At 38.9% G+C, this 17,796-nt stretch overlaps 3 non-coding genes across 3 annotated transcripts; all 3 read left to right on the top strand.

Moving 5' to 3' along the window:
• Positions 1-5,137: 5,137 nt before the first annotated feature.
• LOC127740117 (U1 spliceosomal RNA) lies at positions 5,138-5,297 on the top strand. Its single transcript, XR_008000801.1, has one exon. It is a non-coding gene; the product is annotated as a U1 spliceosomal RNA (small nuclear RNA).
• A 643-nt stretch (positions 5,298-5,940) lies between these two features.
• On the top strand, positions 5,941-6,101 carry LOC127740116 (U1 spliceosomal RNA). Its single transcript, XR_008000800.1, has one exon. It is a non-coding gene; the product is annotated as a U1 spliceosomal RNA (small nuclear RNA).
• Positions 6,102-16,191: 10,090 nt separating this feature from the next.
• On the top strand, positions 16,192-16,299 carry LOC127739940 (small nucleolar RNA R71). Its single transcript, XR_008000682.1, has one exon. It is a non-coding gene; the product is annotated as a small nucleolar RNA R71 (small nucleolar RNA).
• The last annotated feature ends 1,497 nt before the right edge of the window (positions 16,300-17,796 follow it).

Genomic DNA, 17,796 nt, shown 5'->3' with positions numbered 1-17,796 from the left:
AATTACTCATGATTAAGTGCCACCACAAATTCGAACCTAATTGGTTCGAATTACGTACAATTGGGCTATATAAGGAGTTCGAATCAAGCAAATTCGAACCACTTCTCATTTCCCATACCCTACCAAATCCCAGAGAAAACGACCCAGATTCGATCCGAGAAATAGTAGAATCGAAGACTCAGCTGATGGGGGACGATCCTGCAAGGCTGTACCGGTTGGACGGGGTTGCTCATATAGCCGGGGTCATCAACGACGAGGTTAGTACATAGAAAAATTTGTGCACACGGTTTATTTGAGTTAGTGGTTTTGCATGTGATTTTAGTGGCAGTTTATGTTAGTGGTTTATCGTGGTGGTATTGCAAATGGTTTATATTAGAGGTTTTGCATGCGGTTTAGTAGGTGATTTATGATAAGTGGTTTTTTGTAAGTGGTTTTATATGCAGTTGTGTTAATGGTTTATGTAAGTGGTTTATGTTAGGTGGTATTGTTAGTGGTTTATTATAGTGGTATTGCAACTTGGTTTATTTTAGTGGTTTTGCATGCGGTTTAGTTGGTGGTTTAGGGTAAGTGGTTTTTTGTAAGTGGTTTTATATGCGGTTGTGTTGATGGTTTATGTAAGTGGTTTATGTAAGTGGTTTATTGTGTTAAGTTTTTTTTTGTTACCAGTATTGTATGTGGTTCTAATAATGCGGTCCATTTAATGCGCAGCCACAGCGATGTATCAGGAGCATGCGGCGGCAATAAGGCATGCCACTCGATGAGCGCTATGTTCCCTACTTGCAGATGGCCGGGTTATACCATCTGGCTAGGCTGAACGATAGATGGTTCCGGTTAGATGAGCCCCTTGTCAGCGCCTTCGTCGAGCGGTAGCGTCCTGAGACGCACACCTTCCATATGCCCTTCGAAGAGTGTACGATCATGCTTCAGGACGTGGCGTACCAGTTGGGATTGGCAGTGGACAGGCGTTATGTCAGCGGTTGCCTTACAGATTTCCATATGTATATCGAGGGTGGACGTCCAGCTTGGGTGTGGTTCGAGGAGTTGCTTGGAGTGATTCCTCCTCCAAGCCAGGTTCAGAAGTTCGCAGTAAACCGCTCCTGGTTCCAGGAGACTTTCGGAGAGTGCCCCGAGGGAGCCGATGAGGAGACTGTGCGGCGCTTTACTCGTGCCTATACCATGATGTTGTTGGGCACTCAGCTATTTGCCGACAAGTCCGGCAACCGCATTTACATCAGATGGCTTCCTACGTAGCTAGGCTTGAGGAGATGGGTTCCTACAGTTAGGGGTCTGCAGCATTGGCATGGTTGTACCGGTGCATGTGCCGAGTGGAAAACAGACATATGGTGAAGTTAGTGGGCCCACTTCAGCTACTTTAGTCCTGGATCTTCTGGCGCTTTCCCAGGTTTAGGCCTGCTGGGTATGATACGTGCAGCTGGCCTTTGGCATCGAGGTACGCTACTCAGGCTTTTCTATTTCAAGTTAAAATAGCTAATGTTCATGTACGCTTGTACTGTATTACAAATATGTCATACTTCTGATTAAACATAATACCCATGTGCGTTGCATGTGGTCAGGTTACAGCCCTTCCTACAGCAAGAAGGGTCCTAGAGTGCAGAGCACGAGACTGAAGATAGACATGTTACAGCCCAGGAATGTGAGTGTTGTTCCGGTTAATTTTATTTGAATAACTAGACATCAGATGTTTCTGTAGAGGGAGTTGGCATGACAACATAGCTATTTTTTTTGTGCAGTTTATCTGGATGCCGTATAGCTCCCCCGAGGTACTTTAGGTTGTGCATCCGGAGGCGTTGGAGCCTCGACACATGGCGGTGTGGCGGTCTGTCACGTCGCTGATATACTTTGCCGTTGTACAATGGCATCAGGTAGATGGGGTTCTACCACAATTCGGTGGTTTGCAGCCCCTCCCGCGTCCCGCCCTTAACATCGACTTTCTGATGTCGAAGGACGGGAGAGGCGGTGATCGTTGATTCCCGTCCGCTTTACAGCATTGGCATATTCTTTAGGAGATCCGTGCGGACCACGTCCTCTGGTTCGATGTTGTTGCCGACCCTGGACCTTCTCACACCTACCTAGACTGGTGGAGTCAGCATGAAAAGAGGTTCTTGTCACCCGAGTTTTATCTGGGGGATCCGAAGGGCGTTCCTATTCATGTCGAGGAGCCACAGAGGGGTCCTGGGCGAGTTCCTGACATGGATCGAGTCGACGACGTCCCTGATAGGCGTTGGGTTGAGAGGAGAGCTCGTGGCGGGACACGACAGAGCCAGCGTGAGTGGAGGTGGCTAGAGCAGGCTATGGGGGAGGCTGATGAGGCAGGTAGGGGGGTGGTCGAGGACGAGGGCATGGAGGCAGACGGAGGGCACCCGTTGCGGGCCACGACGATGGTGATCTTCGTGACGTGGACGGTGGGGGAAGGGGTGCAGTCGGGGTTGTTAGTCCCCATCATGGTGGCCTTGGTGGAGAGGGGTACGCCACCGGAGATCCCACTGCCCATGGTGAGGCTGGACTTGGGGAGGGGCCGCTCGGAGATTACTTCGTTGGAGTTCCCCCTAACGACCACACACTTCAGGAGAGTACGCCATGGGTGAGTCCGGGCAGCACGTTTTTAGACTTCTTTGCCGGTGTTGGGTATGATGGGGATTTTGGTGGATCCCCCTTCTTAGATGAGATCAGTGCCATCATGCATGATGATGAGGCTGCCCGTGGGCGGAGTCAGACGACGAGGACACAGGCACCGTTACATGTCGATCTCAATGAGCCTCCCTCCGTGCCTCCTCCTAAGTATTTCGCTTTGGGTGGTACCCCAACTTCGGCACATACTGCTGGGTCCCATTCAGTTGTCGGGCTGTCCTCATCCCGACCGGTACATGTCCAGCCTAGGACGCCTGCACAGCCAGCCCCACAGGACGAGGACGAGGACGACGAGATCGAGGATGAGGAGCCGCTTATCCGGAGAGGTCAGAGGACACGGGTTCCACGTCGTTGCTTCACGGGGTCGCACCTGTTTAGATGATTTCTATGCCGAGTTGTATGTTACCTATCTTCGTCTATGTATTTTGTTATCAGTGTTACTTCGTATCCACCTTTAGATGTATGTGTGTGTTACTATGGAAACATCTGTACTTTGCGTTTTGATGTTATTTAATTTTCGCATCATGTCTTAATTAATTTAATTCGTAGACTAATTTATTCCCATGTATGTTCAACAGACATTTCGTTTAAAACTCCTTAAACGAAACATATTAATCAATTACGATCCCATGCACGTAACATATTCAGGTCTGTTCCTTAGTAATTCGAACCATCTTGGTTCGATTTACTATTAGTGGAATTCGAACCTATTTGGTTCGAATTATGTGATGGCACCTATTTGTGTGTAACTCGAACCAATTAGGTTCGAATTATGTGTGTGTAGTTCGAACCAAATAGGTTCGATTTATATGCAAATGTAGTTCGAACCAAATAGGTTCGAATTACATATAAGTATGCTTTGGCTCATTCGTGAATCAATCTTCAATTTGACTTATTCATGTAACAACTTTCCTCCCATGGTTTATTTGTATTTTTTTCCCAATTTTTAATGTGTATTTTTGTCTATCGAAAACAATCTCTAGGTGTACTTTAATTTTTACGAATTTTGGTGTATATTTTTGTCAATTTCAAATTCTTTCATCTGCACTTTTATCTATTAACACATGGAGTAATATCATTTGCAATAATATTTGACAGAAAATTATAATTCCTTTCAGAAAACATAGTTCTCTTGTCTGATAGCCAAAATGCAAGAGAATAAGAAAACGGATGTTAAAGCAATAAATTATTTTGTTGTCATGTCCTCTCTCACTTTTCGTTCTGGTGAATGAAAAAATTTACATGATTCAACTCCTTTGTTAACTAATTTTTATCAACATTTTAATAACCCGTGCTTTTGTTCATTTCATCTGAAAGGGTATGTATGTACAAGCAACAATTAAATTTTCACTGTAGATGTAGTTATCTACTCAACTACTTTTGCTTATGTGACGTATAAATTCACTCCGAAACTCAGAATCATTCTTTGGATTATCTGACATTACCCAAATGCTACTCAGTACTAAGCAATGACAGTTTGACACTACTACCATACTTTCCATGAGAATTGGCACCTAAAATACATATGATATGCTCTCATCGGTGCTATTATTGCAAAGCACACGTTTCACTCCAAAAAAGAGAAGGAGCGAAAAGAGCTATTCATGTGTTGTGTGACACAGCACCTTTTTCCTTATAGACTTGTTATGATACAGATGTTATGGAGCAACCTTGGGTAATAAAATGTTAATCATGATTTATTTTCTTTGTTAACTTAAGTTAAAATACAGATGTCTTATAGACACTTAGAAAAAAAGAATCAAAAGATTAAAAAAAAATTGGAAAAACAAGAGTTGAGAGTTCAAATATCAAAGTGGTGCAACCCCGAAATCTAAAACTAGTGAGTATATGATAGACTAACGCCTTCATCCTTCATTCCAATATTTTCCCTCTATGCATTGTCTCCGTTATAATACTTTTCCAGCATACCTTATGGCTGCTGAAATATTACCTTGTTCATTAACTCCTCCTATCTACATAAACTTTGTAGTCTAAATTCCAAAAGTCAAAATTAGTGTTCTGATTCTCTGAAATTACACAAGCATGATTAGGTTGCTTTTCCAATAATCAACAACTTCTGAGATTGAGTTGAAAGGAATCCTTGTTGATCATATAGCTGAGTTGATTAGCAAATTTACTAAAACAAGTAATAATGGCACACAATAAATAGATACACCCAGCAAGTTGATTGCTGCTACCACACTTATGCTGTTAACAATATCTTTAATCATCCAACAATATCTTTAACTGAAGTGAACCCAACTCCATTCACTGCAGATTTCACTCGTTATTTGTGTTCTACTGTATGCTAAACTATCAAAGATTGTGCTTTGTATAGCACCAATCTGGCTAAGGACAAGAAATAACACACAAATGTACTTGCAGCAACCTTTAGCTAATTTTGACAACCTAGTCCCACATCATTCAAAGCATGACAAGAAGCTCTTCCCGTACACAATAAATAACAAGCAAGTAACTACATTGCAATATACTTACCTGGACGTGGTCAATGAGTGATCAAGAAGACTCATGGCCTAGGTTGGTGACCTCCATTGCACTTTGGAGGGGTACCAGCTTAAAGTCTCCCCAAGAGGGAGAGCTTACGTCATAATTTGTGGTAGTGGGGCCTGCGTTCGCGCGGCCCCTGTCCAACTATAGTTTAAATTTATTAATATGTTTAATATTTAATGTTTTTTAATTGTCTGATTTTTCAGCACTAAGACGTCTGTAATGTATATGTTAGGGGAAAAAATAGCTATGATTAGGCATAACTAGCGTATGGTACATGTAACAGAATATTTGAACATAACGACACATGGATCTGTCATTGAACTGATGAATTCTCAGATGGAAGAAGCTCCTTGCAATTGCAAGAAGAAAAGGATGTGCCTCATGTCTTCCAAGGACTCATCTATTAAAGTTACAACCTTGCAAGCTTCGAGGCTTTAAGAGGGGGTGTGTGGTTTTTTATTCAGCGTCTTCTCTGATGAATCCTTGCAATAACATATCTCTTTCGAAGGGAGATTATAGGATATGCTTGCCATGAAATTGTAATATTCCGATACTAAAAGATTATTATTACCATTATTGGAAAAAATTTAAAATAACATAGGGACATATCATTCTACCCTCATTCGCTTTTAGTGCAAAAAGTACTTCGGTATTCCACAGAGAGAGAAAAAAAAAAAAATCTTGAATGAAGTCTGTCAAGTTAGTTCCACATCGTTGGAAGAAGAGCTAAGATGCTCCGTGGTTGCTAGTTAAATAAGAAGGAAATAGCTTCGTTACAACATACTTACCTGGATGGGGTCTATGGGTAATCAAGAAGGCCCATGGCTTAGGTTGATGACCTTCATTGCACATAGAAGGGGTGTTAGCCTAAGGTCTCCTCAAGTAGGAGAACCTACATCATAATTTGTGGTAGTGGGGGCCTGCGTTCGCGCGGCCCCTATCCAATTTCAGTTTAAACTTATGCTTTGTGTTTCTTTTTATGTAAGCAGCTACAGCGCACACTGAGGGTGTTATGTTTGGCCGCAGATAAGATCAAGCAGCTCTGGCCACTGCAAGAAATGCCACACTACTTGAATCAAGCCATGTTCCAAGCAAGATCTTGATGGGTGCTTTGATGATGAAAATGGGTCCGAAAGCTTTGATGGGTGCTTTGATGATGAAAATGAGTCCGAAAGCTTTGCGTGCCGCTACAAGCCTGCTTATCGATGCTCTCAGAGGATAGTTGCATGAATTCACCGATTAAATAGCTTATCGCTTATCAATTCATCTGTATATGTATATTTTTCACACGAAATATTTTAAATTGGCCAAAATAGACAATATATCATTTTAAACCATTTGGATAGCTAAAAAAAATTACTTTGTATGTTCGCCGATTAAATTTTGAAGGATGTTGGTAAAGTAGAAACAAAACATAAATATAAAAAAACTTTTAAATCATTGTAATCTGGTAATTTATTATATAAGGCTTTAAAAGAGTTTTAAATGTTAAAATAGATGATGAAACTCAATTTATTAAATAAACAGCATGATTGGTAGTATAACTATAAGACTAAAAATTGAGAGGTAAATTAGATTAAAACATGAGAGTTCTTGTAACATTTAAAATATATTGATTTTTTTTTACTGTACCATTTTATTGAAGTATTTTAACACAATTTCATTGATAAATGATTTTTTTGAATGAATAAAATTCAATAAGAAAAACTTCAAGACCGTTATCGATACGAATAATCTTAACTTTTTAATTGAATTGAGTTTTCACTAAAGCAAAAAATTTTTAATATGTTATGAAACCTCACTTTTAGATTTTAGTAAAATAATCTAAGTGAATCAGCTAAAATTATCTATTATAATTAAAAAATATTTATGATAATGAAGAAAGACAATTCTAAAAGGTCTCCAAATGTCAAAATATAATAATTCAAAAAATAGCATTTACATAATTTAGACGAGGTAAAGAAAAAAAAGTTTTATTTGTTTAGAAAAAAGACATACAACACAAACTTTATTTTGGTGGGATAAAATAAAAAGGTATTACCTACGTAAAAAATTGAGTCATTCTCCATAAAAATATCCCAAAGGGAGATGCCACAAATATAATGATGTTGGGTGTGATGGTATGTGAAGTTTATTGAAGAAAAAGATATAGTGGTGTTATTGGTGGTGTCATAGACTTTGTCAAGGATGTTCAATCCTTCTTTTAATTTATCAAACTAATCATCTTCAATATGTTCGATTCTTGTAAAAGATATGAATGTTGAGAAAAAATGAGATCATATGGAAGCATTGAAGTAATTTTAGAAACATAAATTAGATTGAAATAAAACATGGACAAATACAAGATATCATTCAAGAATAACGATGTTGAAAGTTTGAAAACACCTTTATATTGTGCAATGACTTATAACCCATTTAGCAAGTAAACAATAATAGATTTAATTTTTGTATAAGAAATAAAATTTGACAATTTTGAAGTTATATGATCAATGGCACTAGAATTAATTATCCAAACACGAGAAAAATTAGAAGAAGATGCAATATTGTTTTTTTTTTTAGTCAAGTGGATTGGACAACCCCCAATCTTATACATTATACCCATGCATTACACACTCACACACACTACATGGGTACACTACTAACATGGGTTCTATAATTCTTACTGAGGATTCGAACCCGGGTGCAGCTCCCAGCGAGGCAGATGATGCTGCCATTGGTACAAAGCCTCGGCTAGATGCAATATTATTTAAAACAGAGAAAGTGTACGAAGAACAAAGCAAATGAATACCTAAACTTGGGCTAGGAAGCAGTCCAATTTGAAAAGTGGAGTCCTTTTTATCCTTGTTTTCTGAGGCATGGGCCTTGACCCGTTTCAAAAAAGTCACTAGAGTTGTGTGCTAAGTAGGAATGACAACGGATCTTCATGGGGCGGAGACATGCCCCCGCCTCCGTCCCCTACCTCCAAAATCTGTCCCCGTCCCCGTTACAGGTAACGGGGACTCCATATCCGCCGGAGACCAAGGTCTCCATGGATTTTTGTAAGAAATAAAAAAAAAATTTAAAAAAACAAAGATAATCCCAAATTACATTAAAAAATAACTAAACATAATATCATATCCATAATTCATAAACAATCAAACATAATTCATCACATCATAGAAATATAATTCTCAATGATTCTCTAGCCTTCTTCATCCTGTAATAGTTGTAATGGTAATGATGGTAGATTCTGATTTACTTGAATTCTACAAACATAAATTATAGAAATCACAAACATAAATGATGCAAATCAGAATCGGAATAAAAAACATAAATCATAATTAACCTAACTTAAAAAAATTATAACACAATCACATAAATTATATAAATTAGAATCAAAATCAGAAATTGTAACATAAACAAATAAAATTACATAAATAACAAAACTAACAAAGCATCACATAAATCATAAAAATTAGAATCAGAATAAAAAACATAAATTATAGTTAACCTAACTCAAATCAAAGTTAAAAAAAAATTTCTGATGCTTCAAACCGCAAACTAAAAATCAATATCAGAATCACAAACTAAAAATTTCTAATGATTCAAATCAAAATCAGAATTACAAATGCTTCAAATCAAAGTGAAAAAAATTCAGAGTTCACAGAAGCTACTTACCGGAAGAAAGAGCAGAGGCTCGGAGATCGGTGAAGATCGGCGACGGCTGAGAAGTGGCGCAGAGGCTTGGACGCTCCGACAGCGAAGATGGCGAAGATTGAGAAGTGGTGCAGAGGCTTGGACGCTCCAACGAGACGACAAAGACTGAGAAGCGGCACAGAGGCTCGAACGCTCGAATGTCGACGACTCACTGCAGCTATGACATCGAGACTGAGAGGAGAGGATCTTAATGTTGTCAGTGAGGGACTGAGGGTAGGAGTGGCGGTCAGCGTTTGGCGTTCGGCGGTCGGTAGTGATGAATCCATGAGAGGAAATGGTTTGAGAGTGATAGAGTTGAAGAGAGGAGAGGAGAGGACAGAAGAGAGGAGTAACATGAGTGGCGGCTAGGGTTTGCTCCAACTCTCATATCTTTTATATATATAACAAGGGCATTTTAGTATTTTCACATAAACAGGTATTAAACAGATCCCACGGGATACCCGTCCTGCCGGGAGTTTTTGCCATCCCTAGTGCTAAGAGGGAATGAAGCTCATTACTGGCTGCTCCTGGACTATCTTCAACGTATCCCTTCCCCTTTGAATTAGAGTTTGTGACAGCTGTGGCAAGGAAGAAAGGAAAGAGGCTGTGATACTATTCACAGAAGAAGGAGCCCTGTCGCTGAAGAGGTGCGATCGTCCTAGGAATTGCAGATGCTGGGTGGGGGGGGGAGACCGTGCTTCCCATAGCAAATGTCCACGATATGTCCCATTTTTCACAAAACGTGCACAATTTGAAAGGAGGGGAACCGCAACCAGCACAAGCGGAGCCAGAGAACCTCGCCAGAGGCCATAGGGAGATCGCTGAGTATCCACCGTGGCTGTGAGAATACACTGCTCGTCCAAGATACCAAACCCAATTTGGAGCTGGCGTTCATGTTGAATCACCATTGCAAAAACTCTGGTCACGGGAGGCAGCTGAGAACAAACGATAGAGAATCTTTCATTTAGGCCTTTTAAAAACTTGATGATAAAATCCTAAGTTCAATGGGTTCGAGCTGGACAATTGTAGATGGGAAGCGGTCTGGAATGTTTAAGTTCCTCTCAAAGGTTTTTTTAGAGAAGTGTAGAAGCCAGTGACGGTGAAAGTACTTTGTTTGAGACTGTAAACCTCCTCTTGCAATTTTGCTATTCGTATTGAGAAAATCTCTCATGAAGATCAACCCAAACAGAGACAGTAGTATTCAGATATATGACACTTTGAGTAATGGAAAGAGAAAGAGAATGAAAAAGCCAAGAAAGCTCAAGGTTGTTACACCGTTCCCCCGCTGAAAAAAGCAGATCATCTAGAAGAGGAAAATGTATTATACTAGTGAGAAAACTATGTTTATTTTTAAAAATAACTGCCGTGGTGAATAATCTGCTCCAAAAATGGTAGTTATTTCTTATTAGAACAGAAGTGACAAGAATAGATGTGAAATTTTTGCTAGGATGTATATAATCGGGACTAGATTGGTTTTAAGAGACGTCCAAGGTATGTGATGAAGAAGAAGGAAAAGATAGTGGTGTTTGAACATTAGGATTTGATGTTTTAACCATTGCTTGGGTATCAACAGAGTCGTAATGGCTTTAATACTAAAACAAGAATTACGCAGAGAAGTGTAAAAATAGATGAATGAAATGTGTATTATTCTTTCATTATTGATTAATGATTACAAAAGTTATATATTATACAGGAAGAAAAACACACAACTTAGCAAATCTGCATAACAACTAAAAATCTAGAAAAAGAATCTTATCCTAATAGAAAAGGTGAGTCGCCACATTCTAGAACAAAAAAGAAGAAGCATGAGTAAAAGAAAATTAACAAAGAAGGAAAAATTGTTTATTCTGAATTTTGAATTTAGGCTTGATTCTCTTGTGATTGTTGCTATGTTGGGCTGATGGTGGTTGGTTCAATACCGCATATTCATTTTTGAAAAGTACTACATTATATGTAACTATGTGGTGCACGAAATCGTGATGCACAACTTCGTGCAGCTGACTAGCAAGTGCACTGGGTTGTCCAAGTAATACTTACGTGAGTAAGGGTCGATCCCACGGAGATTGTCGGCTTGAAGCAAGCTATGGTCATCTTGTAAATCTCAGTCAGGCGGATTCAAATGGTTATGGGGTTTTGATAATTAAAAGAACGAAATAGAACATAAAATAGGATAGAAATACTTATGCAATTCATTGGCGGGAATTTCGGATAAGCGTATGAAGATGCTTTGTTCCTTCTGAGCTTCTGCTTTCCTATTGCCTTCATCCAATCATTCATACTCCTTTCCATGGCAAGCTGTATGTAGGTGGATCACCGTTGTCAATGGCTACCATCCATCCTCTCAGTGAAAATGGTCCTTTACGGTTTCCAGCATGGCTAATCAGCTGTCGGTTCTCGATCGTGTCAGAATAAGATCCATTGATCCTTTTGCGCACTGTCACTGCGCCCCACAGTCGCGAGTTTGAAGCTCATCACAGTCATCCCATCCCAGATCCTACTCGGAATACCACAGACAAGGTTTAGACTTTTCTGATCTCAAGAATGCTGTCCATTTGATTCTAGCTTATACCACGAAGACTCTGATTGCACGGAATGGAAGCTCTGTTGTCAGGAGAGGCAACCATGCGTCGTGAACCAGGAGGCCAAGAGATACACACTCAAGCTTTCGCAAATAGAACGGAGGTGGTTGTCAGGCACGCGTTCATAAGGGAGGATGATGATGAGTGTGACGGATCATCACATCTATCAGGTTGAGGTACGAGTGAATATCTTAGAACAAGAGTAAGCTTGAATTGAATAGAAGAACAATAGTACTTTGCATTAATTTATGAGGAACAACAGAGCTCCACACCTTAATCTATGATGTGTAGAAACTCCACCATTGAAAATATATAAGAACAATAGCCTCCCAAATAGCATGAAACAAACAAAAAAGGATTCAAAGACCTGATCCGAAGATCAAAGATGATCAAAAGATCACAGATGATAAAAAAGATGAAAATACAATAGTAAAATGTCCTATTTATAGAGAACTAGTAACGTAGGATTTACAGAAATAAGTAAATGATGCAGAAATCTACTTCCGGGGCCCACTTGGTGTGTGCTTGGGCTGAGCATTGAAGCTTTCACATGCATAGGCTTTTCTTGGAGTTAAACGCCAGCGTTGGTGCCAGTTTGGGCGTTTAACTCCAATTCTGGTGCTAGTTTGGGCGTTTTACGCCAGAATTTTTATGCTGACTTGGAATGCCAGTTTGGGCCATCAAATCTCAGACAAAGTATAGACTATTATATATTGATGAAAAGCCCAAGATGTCTACTTTCCAACGCATTTAAGAGCGCGCCAATTGAGCCTGTGTAGCCCCCAAAAATTCACTTCGAGTGTAGGGAGGTCAGAATCCAACAACATCTTCAGTCCTTTTTCAGCCTCTGAATCAGATTTTTGCTCAGGTCCCTCAATTTCAGCCAGAAAATACTTGAAATAACAGAAAAATACAAAAACTCATAGTAAAGTCCAGAAATGTGATTTTTGCATAAAAACTAATAATTATATACTAAAAACTAACTAAATCATACTAAAAACTACCTAAAAACAATGCCAAAAAGCGTATAAATTATCCGCTCATCACAACACTAAACTTAAATTGTTGCTTGTCCCCAAACAACTGAAAACAAAATAGAATAAAAAGAAGAGAATATATAATGAATATCAATGAAACTTAGTTCCAATTAGATGAACGGGGCTAGTAGCTTTTTGCTTCTGAACAGTTTTGGCATCTCACTTTATCCTTTGAAATTCAGAATGATTGACATCTATAGGAACTCAGAATTTTGGATAGTGTTATTGATTCTCCTAGTTTAGTACGTTGATTCTTGAACACAGCTACTTTATGAGTCTTGGTCATGACCCTAAGCAAATTTTTTTCCAGTATTACCACCGGAACATAAATGCCACAGACACATAACTGGGTGAACCTTTTCAGATTATGACTCAGCTTTGCTAAAGTCCCCAGTTAGAGGTGTCCAGAGTTCTTAAGCACACTCTTTTGCTTTGGACTACGACTTTAACCACCCAGTCTCAAGCTTTTCACTTGGACCTTCATGACACAAGCACATGGTTAAAGACAGCTTGATTTAGCCGCTTAGGCCAGGATTTTATTCATTTGGGCCCTCCTATCCATTAATGCTCAAAGCCTTGGATCCTTTTTACCATTTTATTTTAGTTTAAAGGGATATTGTCTTTTTCTTCTTGCTTTTTCTTTTTCTTTCTTTTTCTTTTTCGCCATTTTTTTCCGCAAGCTTTGTTATTCACTACTTTTTCTTGCTTCAAGAATCAATTTCATGATTTTTCAGATTATCAATAACATTTCTCTTTGTTCATCATTCTTTCAAGAGCCAACAATTTTAATATTCATAAACTTCACTATAAAAAATATGCAATGTTCAAGCATTCATTTAGAAAACAAAAAGTATTGCCACCACATCAAAATAATTGAACTAATTTCAAGATAAAATTTGAAATTCAAGTACTTCTTGTTCTTTTGTAATTAGGAACATTTTTCATTTAAGAGAGGTGAAGGATTCATGGAATTATTCAGAGCTTTAAGACATAGACACTAGACACTAATGATCATGTAATGAAGACACAAACATAGATAACACATAAAAATTGAAAAACAGAAAGATAAGAACAAGGAAATCAAAGAACGGGTCCACCTTAGTGATGGCGGCTAGTTCTTCCTCTTGAAGATCCAATGGAACGCTTGAGCTCCTCTATGTCTCTTCCTTGCCTTTGTTGCTCTTCCTTCATGGCTATTTGATCCTCTCTAATTTCATGGAGAACAATGGAGTGCTCTTGGTGCTCCATCCTTAGTTTCTCCATATTGGAACTCAAATCTCCCAAAGAGGTGTTGAGTTGCTCCCAATAGTTATGTGGAGGAAAATGCATCCCTTGCGGCATCTCAGGGATTTCTTGATGAGGGACTTCCTCATGCTCTTGTTGAGGTCCATGAGTGGGCTCTCTTGTTTGCTCCATCCTCTTTCTAGTGATGGGCTTTTGAGATGAATCTCTCCATCTCTCATGACTCGGAGGTGGAAGCTTTTGCCTTTCTTTTCCTCTTTCTAGAGGTTTCTCCGGCCTTAGGTGCCATAAATGGTTATGGAAACACAAAAAGCAATGCTTTTTCCATACCAAACTTAAAATGTTTGCTCGTCCTCGAATAAAGGAAGAAAGAAGGACGGAGAAAGAGAAGAAATGGAGGAGAAGGAGGGTAAAGAAAGGTTCGACCAAGGGGGGGAAGAAGTGTTTATGATGTGTGAAAATGAAGGAGGGATGAGGGGTTTATATAGGAGTGGAGAGAGGGCTAGGGTTCGTGTTTTAGGGGTTGGGTATGGGAGGGAAAGTTTTTGAATTTTGAAAGGTGGGATTTTTGGAAAAGAGTGGGTGGATGTGAGTGGTGAAGAGGTGATGGGGAGGAGAGATGTAGGTGATTGGTGAAGGGTATTTGGGGAATGTTGTTATTGGAATGTGTCAAGAAGAGAGAGAGTGAGTTGAGGTAGGTGGGGATCCTATGGGGTCTACAGATCCTGAGGTGTCAAGGATTTCTCATCCCTGTACCATTCTGGTGTGTAAACACCCTCTGAGTGCTAATCCTGGCATTAAACGCCAGGTTGCTGCCCATTTCTGGCGTTTAACGCCAGCTTTTCTTCCCTTTCTGGCGTTGAACGTCAACTTAGTACCCTTTTCTGGTGTTAAACGCCAGTCTGGTGCCCTTTTCTGGTGTTAAATGCCCAAAATGGTGCCAGACTGGGCATTTAACGCCCATTCTGCTATCCTTGCTGGCGTTTAAATGCCAGTAAGCTCCTCCTCTAGGGTGTGCTGTTTTTAATGCTGTTTTTGAATTTGCTTTGATTTTTGTAGTTGTTTTTGTGACTCCACATGATCATTAACCTAAAGAAAACATAAAATAACAATGGAAAATAGAAATTTAACATAGATAAATAAAAATTGGATTGCCTCCCAATAAGTGCTTCTTTAATGTCAATAGCTTGACAGTGAGCTCTCATAGAGCTTCACAGATATTTAGAGCATGGTTGGGGCCTCCCAACACCAAACTTAGTGTTTGAATGTGGGAGCTCTGTTTGACTATGTATTGAGAGAAGCTTTTCATGCTTCTTCTCCATGTGTACAGAAGGAGATACTTGAGCCTTAAACACAAGGTAGTCCTCATTCACTTGAAGGACTAACTCTCCTCTGTCAACATCAATCACAGCTTTTGCTGTGGCTAGGAAGTGTTTGCCAAGGATGATGATTCATCCTCATTACCAAATAACTTGGCATTCAACTTCATGATTGCTCCAAGATATTTAGCAACTTGCTCTTCAGTAATATCTTCATCCTCTTCAGAGGAAGAATACTCATCAGAGCTCATGAATGGTAGAAGTAGGTTCAATTGAATCTCTATGGTCTCTGTATGAGCCTCAGATTTCTTTGGTTCCTCAATAGGGAACTCCTTTTTGTCCAGAGGACATCCCATGAGGTTTTTCTCATTGGGAATCATGTCCTCCTTACTCTCTCCAAGTTCGGCCATGTTGGTCATGGTTATGGCCTTACACTCTCTCTTAGGATTTTCTTCTGTATTGCTTGGGAGAGTGCTAGGAGGAGTTTCAGTAACCTTTTTACTCAGCTGCCCCACTTATGCTTCCAAATTTATAATGGAGGATCTTGTTTCATTCATGAAACTTAGTGTGATCTTAGATAGATCAGAGACTATGTTTGCTAAGCTAGAGAAGCTCTGCTCAGAATTCTCTGTCTGTTGCTGAGAAGATGATGGGAAAGGTTTGCTATTGCCAAACCTATTTCTTCCACCATTATTGTTATTGAAGCCTTGTTGAGGCTTCTATTGATCCTTCCATGAGAAAATTTGGGTGATTCCTCCATGAAGAATTGTAGGTGTTTCCATAGGGTTCTCCCATGTAATTCACATATTCTATTGCAGGATTCTCAGGGTCATAAGCTTCTCCTTCAGAGGAGGCTTCTTTAGCATTGCCAGATGCAGCTTGTAATCCAGTCAAATTCTGAGAAATTATATTGACTTGCTGAGTCAATATTTTGTTCTGAGCCAATATGGCATTCAGAGTATCAATCTCAAGAACTCATTTTTTCTGAGTTATCCCATTGCTCACAGGATTTCTTTCAGAAGTGTACATGAACTAGTTATTTGCAACCATTTTAATGAGTTCCTGGGCTTCTGTAGGCGTTTTCTTCAAATGAATAGATCCGCCTGTAGAATGGTCCAATGACATCTTGGATAACTCAGACAGACCATCATAGAAGATACCTATGATGCTCCATTCTGAAAGCATGTCGGAAGGACACCTTCTAATCAATTGCTTGTATCTTTCCCAAGCTTCATAGAGGGATTCACCTTCCTTTTGTTTGAAGGTTTGAACTTTCACTCTAAGCTTACTCATCTTTTGAGGTGGAAAGAATTTAGCTAAGAAGGCATTGACTAGCTTTTCCCAAGAGTTCAGGCTGTCTCTAGGTTGTGAGTTCAACCATATACTAGCTCTATCTCTTACAGCAAAAGGGAAAAGCATAAGCCTGTAGACCTCGGGATCAACTCCATTTGTCTTAACATTGTCACAGATTTGCAAAAATTCAGCCAAGAACTGATGAGGATCTTCCAATGAAAGTCCATGAAACTTGCAATTCTGTTGCATCAGAGAAACTAATTGAGGCTTAAACTCAAAGTTGTTTGCTTCAATGGTAGGAATAGAGATGCTTCTCCCATAGAAGTCGGGAGTAGGTGCAGTAAAGTCACCAAGCACCTTCCTTGCATTGTTGGCATTGTTGTTATTTTCGGCTGCCATGTCTTCTTCTTTTTCAAAAATTTCTGTCAAGTCCCCTCCAGAGAGTTGTGCTTTAGTTTCTCTTAACTTCCTCTTCAGAGTCCTTTCAGGTTTAGGATCAGCTTCAACAAGAGTGCCTTTATCTTTGTTCCTACTCATATGAAAGAGAAGAGAACAAGAAAGTATGGAATCTTCTATGTCACAGTATAGAGATTCCTTGATGTGTCAGAGGAAAAGAAGAATAGAAAGATGAGGTAGAGAGAAGAATTTGAACTTATAGAGAGGGAGGGGGTCCAAATTATTAAGAGAGGAGGAGTGTTAGTGATTAAATAGAAAGCGATGAGAGAGGGAATTTTCGAAAATTTTTAAATAAAATAAAATTAGAGTTTAAAATAATTAGTTAATTAAAAAGATTTTTGAAAAAGTTGTTGATGGTTTTCGAAAATTAGAGAGAGAGAAGTAGTTAGGTGGTTTTGAAAAAGATAAGAAATAGTAAGTTTTGAAAAGATAAGAAGTTAGAAAAAAATTTTGAAATTAAAATAAAAGAGATATGATTAAAAAAGATTTGATTTTAAAAAAGATATGATTGAAAAAATATGATTGAAGAAAATTAAAAAAAAGATTTGATTTTTAAAATTGATGACTTGACTAACAAGAAATTAAAAGATATGATTTTAAAATTCAAATATTGAACATTTCTTAACAAGAAAGTAACAAACTTGAAATTTTTGAATCACAACATTAATTGTTAGCAAGGATTTTCGAAAATATAAAAAAATGAAAAAGATTTGATTTTGAAAAATTAGTTTTAAAACTTCAAAAATTAAAAAGATTTGAATTGAAAACAAAACTACCTCCTTGGTGCTATCCTGGCGTTAAATGCCCAGAATGACATCCATTCTAGCTTTTAACGCCCACTTGTCTACCTCCTTGGGCATTAAACGCCAGAAATCCTTCCTTATTGGGCATTTTGAACACCCATCTTTTTCTCTGTGATTCCTCTGCTGTATGTTCTGAATTTCTAATTCTCTGTATTATTGACTTGAAAAGACATAATTTTGAATTTTTTTTGAATTTTTAATGATGAGAGAGAAAAATAACAGAATGAAATAA

Source organism: Arachis duranensis, chromosome 6 (genome assembly GCF_000817695.3).
Source record: "Arachis duranensis cultivar V14167 chromosome 6, aradu.V14167.gnm2.J7QH, whole genome shotgun sequence".
NCBI classification, from domain to species: domain Eukaryota; kingdom Viridiplantae; phylum Streptophyta; class Magnoliopsida; order Fabales; family Fabaceae; genus Arachis; species Arachis duranensis.
This window is presented reverse-complemented; position numbering and strand designations above follow the sequence as displayed.